Genomic DNA, 19,040 nt, shown 5'->3' with positions numbered 1-19,040 from the left:
GGCGGGGGGGAAGAGAGAGAGAGGGAGAGAGAGAGAATCCCAAGCAGGCTCTGAACTGTCGGTTGCAGAGCCCAAAGTGGGGCTCGAACTCATGAACTGTGAAATCATGACCTGAGCCAAAATTGAGTCAGATGATTAACCAACTGAATCATCCAGGCACCCCAGATTTTTTCTCTTTCTTTCTTTCTTTCTTTCTTTCTTTTTCTTTCTCTCTTTCTTTTTCAGAAAGAGGGAAAGACAGAGTACGAGTGGGGGGAGGGGCAGAGAGAGGGAGACACAGAATCCAAAGCAGACTCCAGGCTCTGAGCTGCCAGCACAGAGCCTGACGTGGGGCTTGAACCCACAGACCACGTGATTACGACTTGAGCCAAAGTTGGGCACTTAACCGACTGAGCCACCCAGGTGCCCCCCAAAATCCCAATTTTGAGAGATGTGTTGCTGAGATGAAGTGAACATTTTGGTTCAGAAAGAAGGGCAGAAAAGAAAGACGCTCTTGATGGTTCTGAATATTATCAGGTCTTTTCTTTGGAGTCTGTTGTAATTTTTGTGTCAGTTCTTATTAAAGTAATAGCAGACACCTTCATATTGAAACTTGATTAAAGGCAGACGAACCCCCAAGAGAATCACTAGCACTAAGAACAATAATAAAAAAAAATGCGTCGTTGAACCTGCTTTTAAGGTCTCCCATGTGTTAATTCCCCTAGTCCCTCAAAATTCAGCTGCTCCCTGAAGGATGCCTCCCATTTAAAATTCTTCTTAACCATGTGAAATACTCTTTTTATTTTTAACAAAATAAAAATTTGACTTGAAATACTCATGTGCTACTCTTTTTAACTTTTAAAAAAGTTTTAAAAAACTTTTAAAAAAAGCTTTGACAAAGCCTCACCCCTCTCATGTTTTCCCAGTTCCGGTATGTAGGATTATGTTGGGAAAATGTAATTTGGGTTCTGTTACTTTCAGAATTTGCTCGTGTGAGAAAAGCGTTTTTAGAAACGATTTAATGAGAGGTCACATTCCCCTCCCCCCCTCCCCTTTGGTTCCTCAGAAAATCAAAGCAGAGTGGAATAAAACACTGCTCCTCTCCAGCTCGGCTTGGGTGCTGGATGGTGCCCCTTTGCCACTCTTGTTCACTGTTCAGCACGGGGATACCATTTTGGAGTATATCTAGTATGAGATCTGTACCCATCAAGGATTACGTTTGTTTGTGAGCAGACATGTAGCTACTGTGCTTAAACACATAAAGGTTTAATTCTCTTAAATAAAAGCACAAAGATGGGGCAGCCTTTGCTCAGTAAGGGCTCCACAGTGTCTTTGGGGAACCAGGTTCCTTCTGTCTTTCTTCTTGCCACCCTCGGTGACTTCTGTGGTTAAGGACTCCTCGTGGTCCAAGGTGGCTGCTGGAGCGCCAGTCATTAAGTTTGAGTTCTTATCAGGCACTAAGAGGGAGGATTTTGTGAAAAACTCATTAATAACTTCTAATCCTGTTGGCCACCTGTAGGTGATATGTAGTATAATGTAATGTAAGGTAATGCAATGTGATTTTCTGGCAAGGCACATTGCCCAAGATTTTGTTAGTAAGGAATAAAGAATAGATGACCATGAGCAGCCCCCATGACAAGGTTTGCGTTTTAGTCTGGTGATTATCTAGTTGGGCTAAATTACGTCACAGCAACAAATTAACCCCCAGGTCTTGGTGACTTCATGTAACAAAGATGTCTCTCTCTGGCTCACGCAAAGCCCGATGTGAGTCCAGTGGCTCTGGTGTACCTCCTTTCCATGTGATGACGACTTCCTCTTAAGGTCCCTTTTCTTCAACATGTGGCTTCTGGGAGGCTGAGGCAAGGGAGGCTGAAACGGGGGTTCTCACAAGGGCTCCTCACTGCCCCGGCACGGAGGTGACACGCATCACTTCTGCTTATAGTCTTCAGGCCCAGACCCATCACACAGTCCCTCCCACTTGCAACGGGGCCAGGAAGTGCCGTTTTCCTTGCGGTGATGACATCCGTGTCTGTGCAATTCAGTCCCATTCCCAAAGTAAACCGATATGGTTCCACCGGCCAGAAAACAAAGTGACGGCCCATTTCTCAGAGGGCATCTGTCACGTGGTTACTATGTACCGAAGCGTGGTGTCACATGTTCCAGGTACAGACATGAAAAGGACACAAATACCCTTTCAAGGAACTTAGTGACTAATAAAGAAAATGTAGGCACACCTGGAGAATCATTAATAACGGCAAAAATGGAAGCAAAGATCAGCAAAATGGAAACTGAAAGCTGGGAGGACTTCTTCACGTTGCTGCCCAAGGAAAGAGGTTTGGAGAAGGTGACCTACAAGAGGTCCTTGAAAGACTTGGGGAATCAAGCTGGGTGATGCGGTCCAATCACTAGCATCTCCCTCAAGGAGTTTTCCGAATCACAAGGAAGGTCGTGTTGTAATTTCCATGCTACCAGTGGAAGAAAGCAAGGTTTTGCCTCTGCAAGATGGAAGAGGTGGATAAAATGGTCTTTTTCGTCTCTTTTACCTTGAATGCCTCTAATTACCTCTAATGTGATCCACCAATTAAAAAAAAAAAAAAGATTTTTGCTTATTTATTTTTAGGTAATCTCTACACCCAACCTGAGGCTTGAACTTACAACCCCAAGATCAAGAGTCACATGTTCTAGGGGCGCCTGGGGGGCTCGGTCGGTTAAGCGTCCGACTTTGGCTCAGGTCATGATCTCGCAGTTCGTGAGTTCGAGCCCCGCGTCGGGCTCTGTGCGGACCGCTCGGAGCCTGGAGCCTGCTTCGGGTTCTGTGTCTCCCTCTCTCTCTGCCCCTCCCCTGCTCATGCTCTGTCTCTCTCTGGCTCAAAAATAAATAAAAACATTTAAAAAAATTAAAAAAAGAAAAGGGTCACATGTTCTACCGACTGAGCCAGTCAGGCGCCCCATGATTCCCCAGTTCTTAAACCCACATTCTAGAAGACTTATGATGTGGCCATAGCACGTACCGATGATAAGGCCTTCGAAACACAAGCATAGTCAACGCTCATGGAAATGCAGTTGGAAAAGAGAGAAAAATAGAAAGAGAGAAGATCAATCGGGCAGGAGTCGCTATTCTTTCTTTTTACTGCAGTTTCCCCAGGAGTTTTCGTGCATCGCTTTAAAGATTTGGTTTTGCTTTTTTCCCCTTTGAGCCTAGTTGTCAAATAAGGCACGGGCTATAGTATAGCCTTCTTTATCTCCTAGTATAGTACCACGAGCATTTTCTTCTGTATCATTTCAAACTGTGTAGACACGTGAGAAAATATGGTAACTCTGTCGCTCAGATCCACTCCCGGGCCTCCTTCCTATGAGCTATTGAAACGCCAAGTTTCCCTCGCATACCCGTGAAGCTTAGCAGAAATGACATAATACCGTAGGAACTTGACTCTTGCAGGAGCAGGCATTAGGTCTTGCTTTTGATTATAGTTTGGTCATTAAAGAAATTGGAGCTCAAATGTGTGGGGCACTGACCGTGGCAGCAACCGTAACGTGTGCTTTGGATAGATTCTCGATCGTCGCTCCCAGCCGTGGACACTGTTGCCCCCATTTCGCAGATGGGCAAACCGAAACTTAGCTTAGGTAACTTGCTTAAGGTCTCATATCTAGAGTGGCCGCACCAGGATCCACGTTTCCCTGGTGTTTTGTGAGCCTGTGTAACGACCGCGTGGCATCGTCCGTCTACACGGCAAAGAACGGAAACCAAACTGCAGCTCGTGTATGCAAACAGGTCTGATGTGACTAAAGCCCAGACATTTCTCGCTTCAGGTAGGGCAGGATCCAGGTGTCCACGGAGGTTGCCTCTTGCCTACCTTGCTCTTGCTCTGTGTGCCTTCACCTGGAGTTAGGCTCTCTGGATGGCAGCTTCTACTGGCTCTCATGGTGGGAGTCTTAAGTTTCAACGGAGCTTTGTTTCCCAGAATGTTCAGTGGGAGTTTGGCAGTAGGGCCTCACTGGCTTGTTTTTCCCACATGGCCGCCCCTGAGCCAATCACAGTTGGAGGCAGGGGTGGAATTTCCTGGTCAGTCTCATTGGGGGAGGGGGTGGTAAGTTTCAGTTTTTGTCCCAGTTTCACGGACTGAGAGGGGTCGGTGTTCTCCAGAGGAAAATTCGATAAAAGTTGCACTTTTATCAAAAGAAGACAACATGGGCGTTGGGCAGGCAAAGCCAATCACTTGTCCTCCACACTGGCCCCTGCCCTGCTCTCCTCATGGAGTTGTTTTCTTCCCCCACTGCCTCCAAAAGAGCGAACACTTTGCCATGTGGTGTTACCTCCCAAGAACACTTCACTTATGTCTTAGAAAAATAAATACACAGCCAATTTACAGATTATACCTTCCTTAGTTCTGCTATAAATTATATGACTTGTTCTTGGCGAAGTCTGAAGTCCAAGCTGGCTTTTTTCCTCCCCCCTCACCAACTCGAAGAATGGGTAGCATTCACTGGAGTTGTGTGTCCAGGGATGAATTTGCCCACCTGAAGGGGATAGCTCAGTTTATGGGAGGAATTGTAACTTTGCAAATAGTTCCAAACATCAATGACAGGGTGAGGAGCCTATAGGCAAGCAGGAAATATTTTTCCTGCTGAAATGGGGCCAAACCTTCATTTATGGTATTTATAAAATTTGTGAATCTGGAGGAAACCCATTACGGTTCACCTTCGCCACATTGAAATTCCAAAGTTTTTTCAGCACGTCCCAGGTGGTTTGAGAGCAGCGTGAGGCATAGATTTCTAGCAGCAGGAAAGGACAAAACCAGAAATCAAAAATCTGGGTTCTAGGCTCCACTCGGACCCTCATCAGCAGGGTGGTCTCAGCCTGGTCCCTTGGGGTCCCTGGTTCTTGATTTCCTCCTCTGTGAATTCAGGATGTGGTTTATTTGGATTACTAAATGCTGGAGGGCCCGAGCAGCCCCAGCTCAGATATTCGTTAGAAACACAATTCACGGGCGGTCGGAACTGCTCTCGAGACTCCGTCCTTCAATACCATTACGCCAAATCTTTTGGGAGTTTCTCTTCCTGGCTAGAGTCAGCCCGCTTGTCACTGTGTCCTCTACCTAAGTGTGCTGTAGGGACAGATTGGCTTTACCATTAAGGAAATCCCGTTAATTCTATTCTGAGAACGTTTAGGTTTCAAGATTTCACTTGACATGACCGAAGGCATCTCAACGTTTAGAAATTCCTGATGCAAATGGTTCATGGAGTAAAACTCCCATGCTATGAAGATTCAAGGACCCCCTCGTCAAGGACCCTGATGCTTATTTAGTTTTTAGCTGGGCCACTATACGGATCCTTTACGATCTGGGGAACAAAGTCCGCCAGGCTTTCCTGCTATAAGTAGTTTTAAAAATCTTGTCTATTAGGAAATTGAATGTGAGGTTCTCATACATATTCATTCATTGGGCATTTGTTGAGTGTGTGTTATCTACCAGGTGAAAGAAGTGAATTTACGGACGCAAATTTAAATAAAAGGCTCTTTTTAAAGATGAGGAGGCAGGGGCGCCTGGGTGGCTCAGTCGGTTAAGCGTCCGACTTCGGCTCAGGTCATGATCTCACGGTCCGTGAGTTCGAGCCCCGCGTCGGGCTCTGGGCTGACAGCTCAGAGCCTGGAGCCTGCTTCAGATTCTGTGTCTCCCTCTCTCTCTGACCCTCCCCCGTTCATGCTCTGTCTCTCTCTGTCTCAAAAATAAATAAATATTAAAAAACAAAAAAGATGAGGAGGCATACTAGGGAACTAACTTTTTTTTTTTTTAAGGCTGATTCAATCAAATAGAGTTCCACCAAACTGTCCTAACGTTCCTGTGTCTTACAGCCTCATATACTTCAATTATTTATTTTTTTTACATTGAGATAATTCACATAACACAAAATCCACAATTTTTAAGTGTGCATGTCAGTGGCTTTTGGTGTATATTTACTCTGTTATACAATCATCACCACTATCTAATTCCAGAACATTTCCACCACCCTAGGAAGAAACCCATATCCAATTTTTTTTTAAAGTTTATTTAATTTTTTTTTAAGTTTGTTTTTTAATGTTTTATTTATTTTTGAGATAGAGCATGAATGGGGGAGGGTCAGAGAGAGAGGGAGACACAGAATCCGAAACAGGCTCCAGGCTCTGAGCTGTCAGCACAGAGCCCGACGTGGGGCTCGAACTCACGGACAGTGAGATCGTGACCTGAGCCGAAGTCGGACGCTTAACTGACTGAGCCACCCAGGCGCCCCAAGTTTATTTTATTTTTGAAAGAGAGAGTGAACAGGTGAGGGAAGAGAGAGAGAGGGAGAGAGAGAATCCCAAGTAGGCACCACACTGTCGACACAAAGCCCAACGTGGGGCTCAAACCCACGAACCACGGGATGGTGACCCGAGACGAAATCATGAGTCAGACGCTTAACCGACTGAACCATCCAGGCTCCCGGGAAACCCACACCCGTGAATCGTTCATTCTGATCCCTCTGAGGGATCTCTGAGCCACTGTCAACCACGAATCTACTTCTTTTCTCTGTGGATTTGACCATTCTGGACATTTCGTGCAAGGAAATCACACCACGTGTGGCCCGTTGAGTCTGGCTTCACTCACGTCACATAAAGCTGTCGGGATTCATCCATCCAGGTTGGAGTATGAATCAGGCTGCATTTCTTTACTTTGGAGGCAATGGGGACATCCCACGTTTTGCTCTTCCTGTCATCATCTGATGGGCCGTCGGGTTGTTTAGACTTTTCGGTCATCGTCAACAATGCTGCTGCGAATGTCTGTGCACACCTTCTTGTGTGAATGTATGTTTTCAACTCTGTCGGCGTCTACATCTAGGAGCGGCACTGTTGGGATCTGGGGTAATTCTATGTCTCACTTCTTCAAGAACTGCCCAGCCGCTTTTCCAAAGTGGCTGCACCTTTTTATATTCCTTAACCATCCTAGGAGTCAGCAGATTTGCTCCCAGCTTGTGGAAGAGAACGTTAAGGCACTAAACTGACGAATGCTTCCCCAGGGCCCAGGTCTTGGGTTCATTCACGCAGTCTGCTTTCATTGAGCCCCATTCTGTTCCCGGCACTGTTCCCAATGTGGATACGCAGCTGAATAAAGTACGTTGTCCGGGAGGTGTTGAGTCTTGAGCCTGCGAGGTTTCTGCTGGAACCGTTAAAAACAGTCTTTCAAAGACGGCCAGGCATGTGACTTGGCCTAGACGAAACCTGCCCAGAACCACAGGACGGGCCGAAGCAAATATCCCTCAGTACCGGGTGACTTTCGGGCGACGTTCCTTCATTGTACAGATCCAGCTTCCTGGTCTCCGTGGCAAACTATCAATCCATGTTTTATTTTCTTAATGGAGAAAATGTGTGAGCATCTGGCATTTTCTGTGTCTGCGAAACGAACGATTTTGCGGTGAAATCATCTAATCCCGGGAGTTTGGGCATAAGCGGGTAAGTGAAGTTCAGAAAGAATGACAACCCTGAACACATACATTATTCCTCACCTTTTCCAGAACTGTTGTGTGTGTGTGTTACTCTGTCTCCTTTGACCACAGTCCCGTGAGATGGGCCAGGCACACACACGCTATTTCCATCTCCCGGATGGTGACCAAACCTCAGGGAAGCGGAGTCGTTTGCCCCGGGTCACACGGAAGAACCACTAACGCAGCCCTTTCCCAGTGCTACTCCTTGGACCAGTGCCAGCGCGGGAGGGCATTTCCATTGGTGCATGAGGAAACGAGACAAGTGACGGCAAGGTAGTGAGGTTTTCACATCACTAAATGGATTCAATTTTAAGAACTGTCTTTTATTCTAAAATGAAGTACCCCATTTTTGTGTCGGGAAAATCTCTCTGTTTCTCTTTTTGTTCTTACTATTCCATGAAATCCACCTGAGCTGGGTCAGGGCTGATTCAGACCTTGATTGATCCCTTGGCTGTGTGCTCCTAAGCACCTCGTCCTCGGTAAAGGAGGAAATCTATCCTCCTCTAGGTATGGCCGTTTTTCCTATGTGCCCATGTCACATGCAGTTTTGGTATCCGGGCTCCTGGTTTTCAGTGAAACCCTCTTAAGCTGCTGTATTTCAGAGATTCACAGGCTGGTGGGATAACCCTGCAGGCAGACTGACTTATTCAGTCTTTTGGTTTCTAATTGTGAGTAAATATGTCTCACTGTTCAGTTTGCTAATTATCGTGATTTTTCGGGGTTGGGCGGGGAGATGGGCTGGCTATGACATTTCTAGCAAAGGGCAATTGGCTATATTTGAAAGGCTGTAGCAATTACCCGTCTTCTGCATGATTCTCCATCTGCTAGAAAGCAAGACTCAACCCAGACAGGTTAATTAACTTGCCCACATCACACAGAACAGGGAGAGGAACTAGAAGTGAAAAGCCTTCTACTTCTAAATATTACTCATCAACTTGAAAATGTAATCGTGGGAACGACATGCAAGTTACCGACGGAAAAATCCACTCGACGCTTTGGAAACACTGAGCAAAAAGACACAGCAGGATCCGAGCTTTCTCAAGTAACCCCCCCCCCCCCTCCGGCTGTTCTACTGGGTTTGTGGGAGGGGAGGGGTTGCTGAGTGCCAGTCCCCAAAGCGTGAATGCTTACTGGACTCGAATATGTTTGGAGCAGGAATAGGGCTAAAGGAAGTAAATCCTAGTCCTGTAATGTAGGCTTTGGACTTATCACAGGGCATTGTAAATACCTGGGACTACAAGAACTGCCACCCCCCCCCCCCCCCCAAACTTTTTGCCCAGAATCCATCTCGTTCCTCGTGCTGTTTCCACCTGCCGCCTTCAGTATCTCTCGAGAAGAATTAGTCTTCTGCAGAGGGTGGTTTTCAATCTGCGTTCCCACTAACGTCTCATTCAAGCCTCCAAATAGCTCTACAGGGAGTAAAGGTCTCATCCCCGTTTTACAGATGAAAAGCCTAAGGCACAGAGAGGTTGAGACTTTCCCAAGGCCACACAGTGGCAGGGCCTGAACTCCAGTCTGGTATTTGGGTCCCAGAGGTAAGTGTACAAACCCCTGAGCTGTGCTGTTTCCTCTGGCTAAGTGGCTTTCTTCCTTTCACCGAGGTGCAGTGTATTTCTTTACCTAAATGAAGTTAGTCACCTAAACTGGAAGATACACTGAAATTTTCCAGCGTCCTTGGCTTTTGCTGGGGACACTAGTACAAGTGTAATGGAAAGACCACGGGCTCTGGAGGAAAAGAGCTGCACCCGCCTGGTTTTGCAGTGTGACCTTGGCTAGTTGGCTAGCTTTAAGAGCCCTGACTGGGGCACCTGGGGGGCTCTGCCGGCTGAGCATCCGACTCTTGATTTCAGCTCAGGTCATGATCTCGTGGTTCATGAGTTTGAGCCCCACGTCAGGCTCTGTGCTGAGCACAGAGCCTACTTGGGATCCCCTCTCCCTTTCTCTCTGCCCCTCCTCCACTTTGTTAGCTCTCTCTCTGTCTGTCTCTCACAAATAAATAAACATTAAAAAATTAAAAAAAAAAAGACATGCCATCAAAAAAAGAGAGTGGGTCTACAGAGCCTTGAATTGTCCTCCGTGGGCCTTTGTCCCAAAGGGAAGTGAGAAATTGAGAGGAAAGAACAGGCTTGGGAAACCAGCCCTGTTTCTCGCACACTCCTGATTGAAGGTGGAGGGGGTCTGCGGGCTGGGGGGTCCACTCCTGTGGTGTCACCTCACTGCTCAAGGGGTACGGCCTACGGCTGCCTGCTCAGCCAGATAACCGCAGGAGTTCACCAAATCCAAGGAGATGCCCTTGCTTCTCAGGTTTTGTTTTGCGGATGTGACTCAATTCGGATTTGAATTCCTCCTATTGCTAAACTACTCATCGTCATAGGGAGAAAGGACTTGTGCACACAATAACGTGTGTTCTTACTGTCCCCCATGCAAAAATGAATGTTTGGTAGTAACAAAATAACAAAGGTGACGACTTGGAAAGCCCAGCATTTAAAAAACTCTTTAATCCTTGAACGTAAAGGATGAAGTAACAGTATTAAGAACAATTCCGAAAATAGGATTAAAAAAAACCAACATTCAATTTCTATTATTATTTTTGTATATTGGATTTTGATCTTTTCCTTCATATATGGATATTCTGTATGATTCTAATCATAGCACATATGCCATTAGGTATGTCATGGGCCTAGGATTTGCATCCATGCTCTTTATGATTGTCATTTGAATGACTTATGTGGAAGAGGGGAGTGCAGGTGTCTCTCAGGACTGAAGAGACAGTGACTCCCGGCACAATTACAGTGATGTGACACCATTTGCTAACCCATGCCTCTACTGGTGATCGTAGCCAGTTTTGTGCAATTGTAGATGATGCTGTTTAGCGGCTAGGAATAGCTTATAGCTACAGGACGCAGAGACCTAAGTATAGTATCTTAAATGCACAAAAAGAAAAGCCAAAGCCAAAGGTAGGCTATCCAGATCTGGTCTGCTGTTGTAAGAAGACGTCAGTGGCTCAGCTGCTTTCGTTTTTCTGCTTTCCCATCCTTTTTTTTGCAGGACTTCCAAGTTCAAAGTGACTAGCTAGCTACCCAGCCTGTAACCCTAGTGTCTGAATCCCAGGCGAGAGGTGGAGAGAAGAGAGAAAGGCAGAAGGTGTCCCTTCCCCACCCCTGCTGTCTAGCCTCCCCCAGAGGTTCCAGGTCACTGTGACCCCTCAGCTGTGTGATCTGGGGCAAGTTGGACAGACTCTCTGAGGCCCATTTCTTCGTCTGGGAACTGACGGCAGTAGTCCGGCCTCACTGCGTGCGGGTGGGAGAACGCTGCGGGTCCAGACGGGCCGTGTAGACGCCGGCGCTCAATGAAGAGAGCACCGGCTGTCCGATGCAGGCTGCCATAGCAGAAACAGTTGATGCGTCGATGTCCTTGCTGCAGAAGAACACGTCACGGTAATCGAGAACCAGCCCCCTTCCCCATCCCGAGGTGCTGCTGGGCAGGAAAAAAAGCAGAACCAGACCGCGTTTGGTTCATGTCAAAGGGAAGTTTGGGAACGGTAAGATTGCAGACAGCGGTAGAAATGACCAAGCCCCAAGCGGCCTCCATATCCTCCACACCTTTGCCGACTGGGAGGAAAACCTCATGTTGTAAAAATGGGCTACCGCTAAACTCAGGCTGAAAAATCCTAACACAGGCAGTTCGTCAAACACTCACGGGCCCCCAGGCCAACGACACACTCGGCTGTGAGCGGGGTGGTCCAGATCTCAGTCATCGAAGTTGTAAATCACGTCGACGTCGAGGGCAGAGACCCTACCTGCTTAGCTCTGCATTCCGGAACCTCACACCTGGAAGGGCCTGAGTAAAAATCCATTTATTAATTCTGGCACCCTGGAGACTGAAGGCCATTCCCAGGGTGTCTTAGGTAAGCTCTTGTGTGACTCAGCCCATCATTGTTGACGAGAGCTAAGGGCTGTCTCAGTTTGAGGCATACTTTTGAACAAAAATAATTACAGTGGTAATTATAGATATCCCCCCGAGCGCTTACTCTGTGTGGGCACTCAGTACCTGACATGATTTACCTCATTTAATCCTTCTGACAACAGTAAGTATATATTATGTTCATTCTAAGGAAGAAGAAACACGAGCTTGGAGAGGGCAAGTAATTTGCCCAAGGTCACAGAGCTAGGGAAAAAGAGAAATTGACTCAAAGTTACTAAACCAGGATGTAGATAGATTTTCCTGAAATATCACGGTTAAATTCCTCAAATGGATTTTTTTTTAGTTTATTTATTTATTTTGAGAGAGACAGAGACAGTGTGAGTCGGGGAAGGGCAGAGAGAGAGAGGGAGACAGGGAATCCCAAGCAGGCTCTTCACTGTGGGTGCAGAGCCTGACATGGGGCTTGAACTCATAAAACTTGAGATCATGACCTGAGCCAAAACCAAGAGGTGGACGCTTAACCAGCTGAGCCCCCACCCACCCCAGGTGCCCTTAAATGGATTGTTAAACATCCTTCAGGGAGCTTTATTTCATTTAATTCATTTACTCATAAATGGCCCACTGTAGGCAAATGATTTGGTTTCTTTAATTCTCTGTTTCCTCATCTGAAGGAAGGGGAAATAACGCTGCTCACCTCACAGGGTTTTTGTGAGGATTAAAAGAGATCAGTGCCTACACGGTGCCTGGCACATAGTAAATGTTTAGTATGTTTTAGCCACTGTTATTAGCGGCCAGTTTTGTGACTTTGACAAGGAGTTCTTAACTTGCGATATACATCAGAATCATCAGTGGATGATTCCTTTTCAAAACGTAGAAGTCTGGGTTTCAAGTGGCATACTTTGAAAAAGTTCCCCAAGCGATTCTGATTCCCATTCCTGTATGAGAATCACTGCCGAGTATGGCCGGTATCATTAAGGGACTGTTTTGTTCATGACACCATGCTATGTGCTAAGAGGCACCGTAAGAGTGAATGTCACGTCAAGTAAGTACAGTAGCACAGAGATGGAAAGTGGGGGCAATTAGCAAGGCCTCACGGGGATGGCCTCAACTGGGCTTGGCTTGAAGGTTCGGCAGGGTTAGCTCATTAAGGATGGTGTCAGGGTGGCGAGTGGAGACAAGGGGCAGAGAAGGTCGGTGGTGACACTTGCGACTGGAACAGAGAGTCTGCTTTGTGGGGAGGGGTTTGGGAGATGAGGCCAGATGTTTGGTTGGAACCAGAGAGTGGAGAGTCTTGAATTCCTGACCAAGTGGGTTTGTACTGAGTTTGGAGGACCGTGACAAGCCACTGAGCATTTTCAAACCACAGAGTGAGAAGTTCAGAACTGTTCTCTCAGCAGATCTGGTGTGTGACAAATTAGAAAGTGTAGGATCTGATGGCAAGAGCACGCAAGGCCACAGACATCTACTGTATCCAGTTGGGTCTCCGAATAAGAACTTGGACCAGGCAGGATATCGATAGTTGGTCAGGATGAAAGAACAATTACATAAACTGAAGATTGATTGTTTGGTGGGGGAGGGGTGGTGAGGGAAAGAAGAAGTGAAGATAATTTTGAGATTTGAGCCTGGGTGATGAGCAGAACGGTGCTGTGACCAGAGAAAGGGAAGTTGGGGTGTGAGCTGGGTTGGGGGAGGCACCATGATGAGTTGATGTGCTGAATTTGAGATGCCCAGGAAGTAGGGACACACATCTAGGGATTCAGTGGAAATGTGCAGTTCAAAGGAGAGACTAGAGTTACACAGAGACAAATAAACAAAAAACAACACTGTGGAGGCTGTTGCTTGGAGTCTCAGTGGTGTATGAACCCTATGGGAGGGAGAGTAGATCAGGGACTCTTAGCCTGGGGTCTGTGGAAGGGCTTCTTGGGTGGGGAGATGTCTGTGAATCCCTGAGCATTTTGAGCAGAACATTATGTGTGTGAAAGAGTCCACAGTTTTAGAGGCACCTAAAAGGCTCAGTTTGAGCGTCTGAATCTTGATTTCAGCTCAGGTCATGATCCCAGGGTTGTGGGATCAAGCCCTGTGTTGGGCTCCATGCTGAGCACGGAGACTGCTTAAAATTCTCTCTCTGTCTCTCTCTCTGTCTCTGTCTCCCTCTGACTCCCTCCCCCACTTGCACACACACACACACACACACTCTCTCTCTAATAATAATAATAATAATAATAATAATAAAGCCCACAATTTCCTTGGCTTATTTGCCTTAAACAAGGTTAAGAATCATTGCTATATATTGAAAGAGGTGACCTGAGATGATGTTCCTGGAAATTTTACATAATATGTACTGAGTGAAAACACCCAGCCAATCTCTGCACCCCTGACAGATGTAGCTCATATTGTGTGGTGGTCATCTTTTCTGTGTCAGACTCTTCCATTAGGGTTGTCTCAGAAATATTTCTTCTTGCCAAGACAGTTCAATAGGGAAAGAATAATCTTTTTAGCACATGGTCCTGAGAAACTGGATAACCACATGTGAAAGAATGAATCTGGATCCCTACCTCACGCCATATACAAAGTTAACTCAAAATTGATTAAACAAACAAACAAAATTAAAAAAAAACAAAAATAAAACTAAAATTGGTTAGATATGTACATATAAAAACTAAAACAATGAAAGTCTTAAAAAACACTTTCTAAGATGTAGATCTTTGTGGCCTTGGATTAGGCAATGGTCTCCTAGATGTGGCACTTAAAGCATAAAAAAACAAAGAGTGAACTGGATTTTGTCAAACTTTAAGTTTTGTGTTTCAAGGACATTATCAAGACCGCAAAAAGGCAACCCATGGAATGGTAGAAAATATTTGCAAATCATGTATCTAATGAAGGGCTACTATCCAGCATATATAAAGAATTCTTACAATTGGATGACAGAAAGACAACCCAATTAAAATTTTTTTATGTTTATTTATTTCTGAGACAGAGGAAGAGCATGAGTGGGGGAGGGGCAGAGAGAGAGGGGGACACAGAATCCGAAGAAGGCTCCAGGCTCCGAGCTGTCAGCACAGAGCCTGATGCAGGCCCCAAACTCACAAACCGCGAGATCATGACCTGAGCCGAAGGTGGTCGCTCAACTGACTGAGCCACCCAGGCGCCCCAAATAACCCAATTAAAGATGGCAGAAGATTTGAATAAACATTTCTGTAAATAAAATGTAGAATGACCCTGAAAAAATTCTTGGCATCATTAGTCATCAGGGGATTGCAAGCACAATGAGATATCACTTCATATTCACTAGAATGGTAATTACAACAACAACAACAACAGACAATAACATGCATGTGTTGGCAAGCACGTAAAGAAATTGGAATCCTCATCCATTGTAGGTGGGCATGTTAAATCGTACAGCCATTTTGGAAAACAGTTCAGTGATTCTTTAAGAGGTTAAATGTAATGTTACCACATGACCCAACAGTTCCTCCTGTAAGTATATACACATGAGAACTGAAAACAGATGTTCACCCGAAAGCTTGTACACAAATATTCCTGGCAGGATTATTCATAAGAGCCCAAACATGGAAACAATCCAAATGAACTGATGAAGGAAGAAATAAAAAGGGGGACCTCCGTCTCATGACATATGATTCAGCCGTGAAGAAGAATGGAGTGACACCTGCTACAGTATGAATGGGCCTTGACGACCTTATGCTAAACGAAAGAAGCTAGACATGAAAGGCCACATGTATGATTCTGCGTGAATGAAATATCTAGAATGGGCGAATGCATGGAGACAAACAGGAGCATCGGTGATCGCCAGGAGCGGGGGGGAGAAGAGGAGTAGGGAATGGTGGCTGATGGGTAGGGGGTTTATTTGGGGGTGATGGAAGTGTTCTGGAGTTAGTGCTGATGGCTGCACAACCTTGTGACTATAGGAAAAATCACAAGTGAATTTTATAGTCTGTGAAACTGCATCTCAGTAAAAGAACTAGCCTCCTGCCTTCTGTAATTCCGATTGTCCTGCAACGGGATGGAAAGGATATCCACACTCCAAGAAGAAGGCATCACATGAACAAAGTCACAGAGATAGGAAAGTAAAGGCCACTCAGGGAGTGGCAGATGTTGACAGAACACAGGTGTGTGTCCAGAGAAATCAGGGCATGGAACATCCCTGCAGAACCTCAAGTCAGTCAGCCATTGAGCGAGACACAAACATTTATTTATTTATCAAAAAATCTTGTTAAGGTGTATTCATTTCTGAGAGACAGAGCACGAGTGGGGAAGGGGCAGAGAGAGAGAAAGAGAAACACAGAATTCAGCAGGCTCCAGGCTCTGAGCTGTCAGCACAGAACCCGATGTGGGGCTCGAACCCACGAATCGTGAGATTCATGACCTGAGTCGAAGTCGGACCTGAGCCAAAGTTAAGTGGGGCTTAACCCACTGAGCCACCCCGGTGCCCCAGTATAAATATATTTAAATTTAAAAGCGCTCCTTTGAGTGCTTCAATGAAAAGACCCGGTCCCTCCCCATGCAGAGCCCAACAGTCTAGCTGGGGTGACACTAAACAAGTATTTAATTCCAATTCAGTCACTCAGTGATCAGGGTGGGAAGGGCTGGGAGTTCAGGTGCTCTGGAAACCAGTGATGGTGGATGTTCTCGGGTGTGAAGAGATCCAGGGAGGCGTTCCAGGGGAAGAGGCCAGTTCAAGCTAAGAAGGGCCTAACGTCCAGGCCGGTGGCTTTTGGCTGAACGTGGAGGCAGCTGGGAGCCATTTGAAAGGTCGGGTCTGGAGAGAGATGCGGCCAGAGCAAAGCCAGAGGAAGACTCGGCCAGTGGTGGCTCTCCAACTCAACACTGTGACAATCTTGTCCAAACACCGCACGTTGCCAGCAAAGCAGGGGCAGGCAGAGCACGTCTTCAACGACAGTTTGTGGGCTCCCTGTCCTGCTTCATCCTCCCAGACGTTGGAGAAAGGACATCCGTGGCCCTTTGGGAAAAGGCGGACTTAGCATGGCAGGCCTCTCTTCCTCCTCAGTGCTGAAAGCAATCAACCCAGGCCCCTTCCTGGATGTGGTTTCTTTTTTTTTTTTTTTTTTTTTTTGGAGGGGGGCTCAGGCAGATACAACGTCATGTCTACCTTGTATCTGCCCCAGTGGAAGCTGTCAAAATGAACTGCTGAATCATGACCTGTGGCCCCTTGATGGATTCCACGGACTCCCTGACAAGTCCTGTAGCCTTCTGCTTCCTGATGTGTGCCAGTCCCTGAAGCCCCTTCTTTCACACCGAACAACTGTGGCAAGTGCTGTTAAGAGGTCTGGAGCAATTCTTGCCTTTCTTTAAACACACACACACACACGCACGCACGCACACACACACACACACAAGCAAACGTACCATTGCGAGGAAATCTCGGTGAAAGCAACAAACAGTTGCCTACCTCTTTCATTCTGTTCCTCCTGCTTGTATGCACCGCCCGGGGCTGTAAGCGCCTCGAAGCCATTATTTCCTGGGCAAGACTGCTCTGTGGAGAGCTGGAGTTGAGCCTGTGGCCTGGCATTACTTTCTCCCCAGGATTGTCCGTCTGGAAAGGAGGGTGACCAAGCCAGTCGGGTTGAGCACAGGGCTTTGAAAAAGTGGGAGCTTGGGAATGGAGCTCTGAGCGGCCAGCTGGCTGGGGGGAGCTGTCTGGGAGCCCATCAGTATGCAAGACAGTGAGTCACCTGGACAGCCCCGTTGTACTGGGTGCTATGGGCTCCTTTTGTTAAAAACAAAGCCCAGCAAAGTGGATGTTTGCGAAAGGAGCTTTTTGCTCAGTGGGAAAAAGTGCTCCTACCTTAGAACAGGAAAGGCGTCAGCCATGGTGGCAGAAAGCAAGGGCCATCTTCTCAGAGAGCCACCTGCTGGCCCTTCTCTGGAAGCACGGCTCCTGGAGCTGCCTCTCTGGGGGCCGAGCTCCCTCCGGGTTCTGTTCTGGGAGAAATGGCCTCCCCAGCTCAGGGGAAAGTCTCCAGTCCACCATGATGTACCAGGTGGCTGCCCACTTTGGTCTTCCTCACTGAGGCCTTCAGGAGCCCGCGGGCCCTTCCTGTCCACCCCTGCCCTCATCCCGACCTGCTTCTCCAACCCCAGCCCTCTACCAGCCCTACTGCCCTCCCCAGGGCCTTTGCACATCCTTCCCTCTGCTCAGGGTGTCTCTCTCCAGCACCTTCTCCAGCTGAGTCCTCCTCACTGCCCCTGTCTCAATTCAGATAAGCTTCTCTCAGAAAGGCCTTTCCGGACCCCTCCCTCTCGGGCAGTCCCTGAATCAGGCTATTTAATGGTATCTAAGACGATCTCACTCATTCACGTGCTTCTCCGTTTGTTTGTTGTCTCTGTTCTGTCTAAGAGAGCAGGGCCCTGTCTGTCTGTTTCATCTCTGCCTCAAACACAGTGCCTGGCTTGTCTCTGGCGGTCAGTATGTGGAAAGACGGATGGAATGGAAAGCATAAACCCCAGAAAGGGAGAAGCTTTACAGCCCAGAAGGGTCTGTGGGAGGTTGCACTGGGCTCCTCGTCATTCCTTCTGTGTCCTTCCTGCTGACAATCTAGGGAAGGGTCCGTTTTCATGGCCACCCTCCATGTTCCTACGGGACTATGTTTCGGGTGCCAGGAATCTGGTTCTTTCCGCCATCCGACCCTGCTCTCTCCCTTTCTCAGTTTGGTTTGTCCACACGCTCTTTAATGGCTTGAACAGGGGCTGTATTTATAGGGCAAAGTCATCTTCCACCTCGGAGGCGTCACGGTGTTTAGACATTTCCAGATAGCCGACGTAAAAGCATCGAACCATCAAGAGAACTTCATACCCCATCGGATCAAACCTCACGGTCAGTTTCCCTGGCTGTGGCCAGCACTTGGAGGCACATCCGCACCCCTTTGCGGCCAAGATGCACATGTTTTCCTGGCCACTCCACCCAGGTAGAGCCCTAGACTCACCCAGTTTGCTGGCCCTTCCTCCATCCACCTCTCTTTTTTCTCCTCCTTCCCTTTTTGGTTTCTGTCCACCCGTTCCAAGTCTTGAGATGAGTTCACAAGCAGTTCGACTCTGCCCCGACCTGTGGCCCTACTCTTCGCCCATCCACGCCCGGCAAGGGCTCAGCGGATCCAGAGGGTTTCCTGTGAATTAAGAGCCTTTCTCCTTGGAAGGCAGTTGGGGTTTCCTCGTCTTTGCAAGGGAGCTCTCCAAGGGGAGGCCAGTGGAAACCTCATGGCCCATGTGTCCCCCAGAGGAGGACCCCACAAAGGAGCAAAACTGGTGCTGGCTCCTCAGAGGCCCGCCTGTGACTTCATCTCACTCTGAGATGGTAACTGGCTCAGGGATCCCTCTGAGCGGCTGACATCAAACTGTCGAAGTTTCTGGAGTAGCTTTATCTCCATAGGAGAGCTGGGAGCCCCTGAGACCCAGTTCCCACCCTCCCTTTTATTTTTTACAGGGTGTGGTTTTTCATCGCGGGTGAACTAGCCGTTTTCATGAGCTTCTCTCAGCCTGGGACTTAATACAAAGACGAACGAGAGAATCTTTCCACTTTTCACACTGGCAGTGACAGGTGGCAGGGCCTTCATTGTCTCCTGAGCGGACGGTGCTGTGCGGAGAATCTAGGAATGAGAAGGAAA

General features: G+C 47.3%; 1 long non-coding RNA gene across 2 annotated transcripts; it reads right to left on the bottom strand.

The window, feature by feature from the left end:
- Window positions 1–14,341: 14,341 nt before the first annotated feature.
- LOC131492607 (uncharacterized) lies at window positions 14,342–17,260 on the bottom strand. Of its 2 annotated transcripts, none has more exons than XR_009252161.1 (2): window positions 16,786–17,260; window positions 14,342–16,378 (listed from the first exon to the last, which is right to left on the bottom strand). It is a non-coding gene; the product is annotated as an uncharacterized LOC131492607 (long non-coding RNA). The 2 variants fall into 2 exon arrangements; XR_009252160.1 differs by having other exon boundaries at window positions 16,829–17,260.
- Between the last annotated feature and the right edge of the window lie 1,780 nt (window positions 17,261–19,040).

The sequence above is a fragment of the Neofelis nebulosa genome, chromosome 13 (assembly GCF_028018385.1).
Source record: "Neofelis nebulosa isolate mNeoNeb1 chromosome 13, mNeoNeb1.pri, whole genome shotgun sequence".
Classification (NCBI taxonomy): domain Eukaryota; kingdom Metazoa; phylum Chordata; class Mammalia; order Carnivora; family Felidae; genus Neofelis; species Neofelis nebulosa.
The sequence above is the reverse complement of the archived record's forward strand: the minus strand, read 5'-3'. Positions and strand labels throughout refer to the sequence as shown.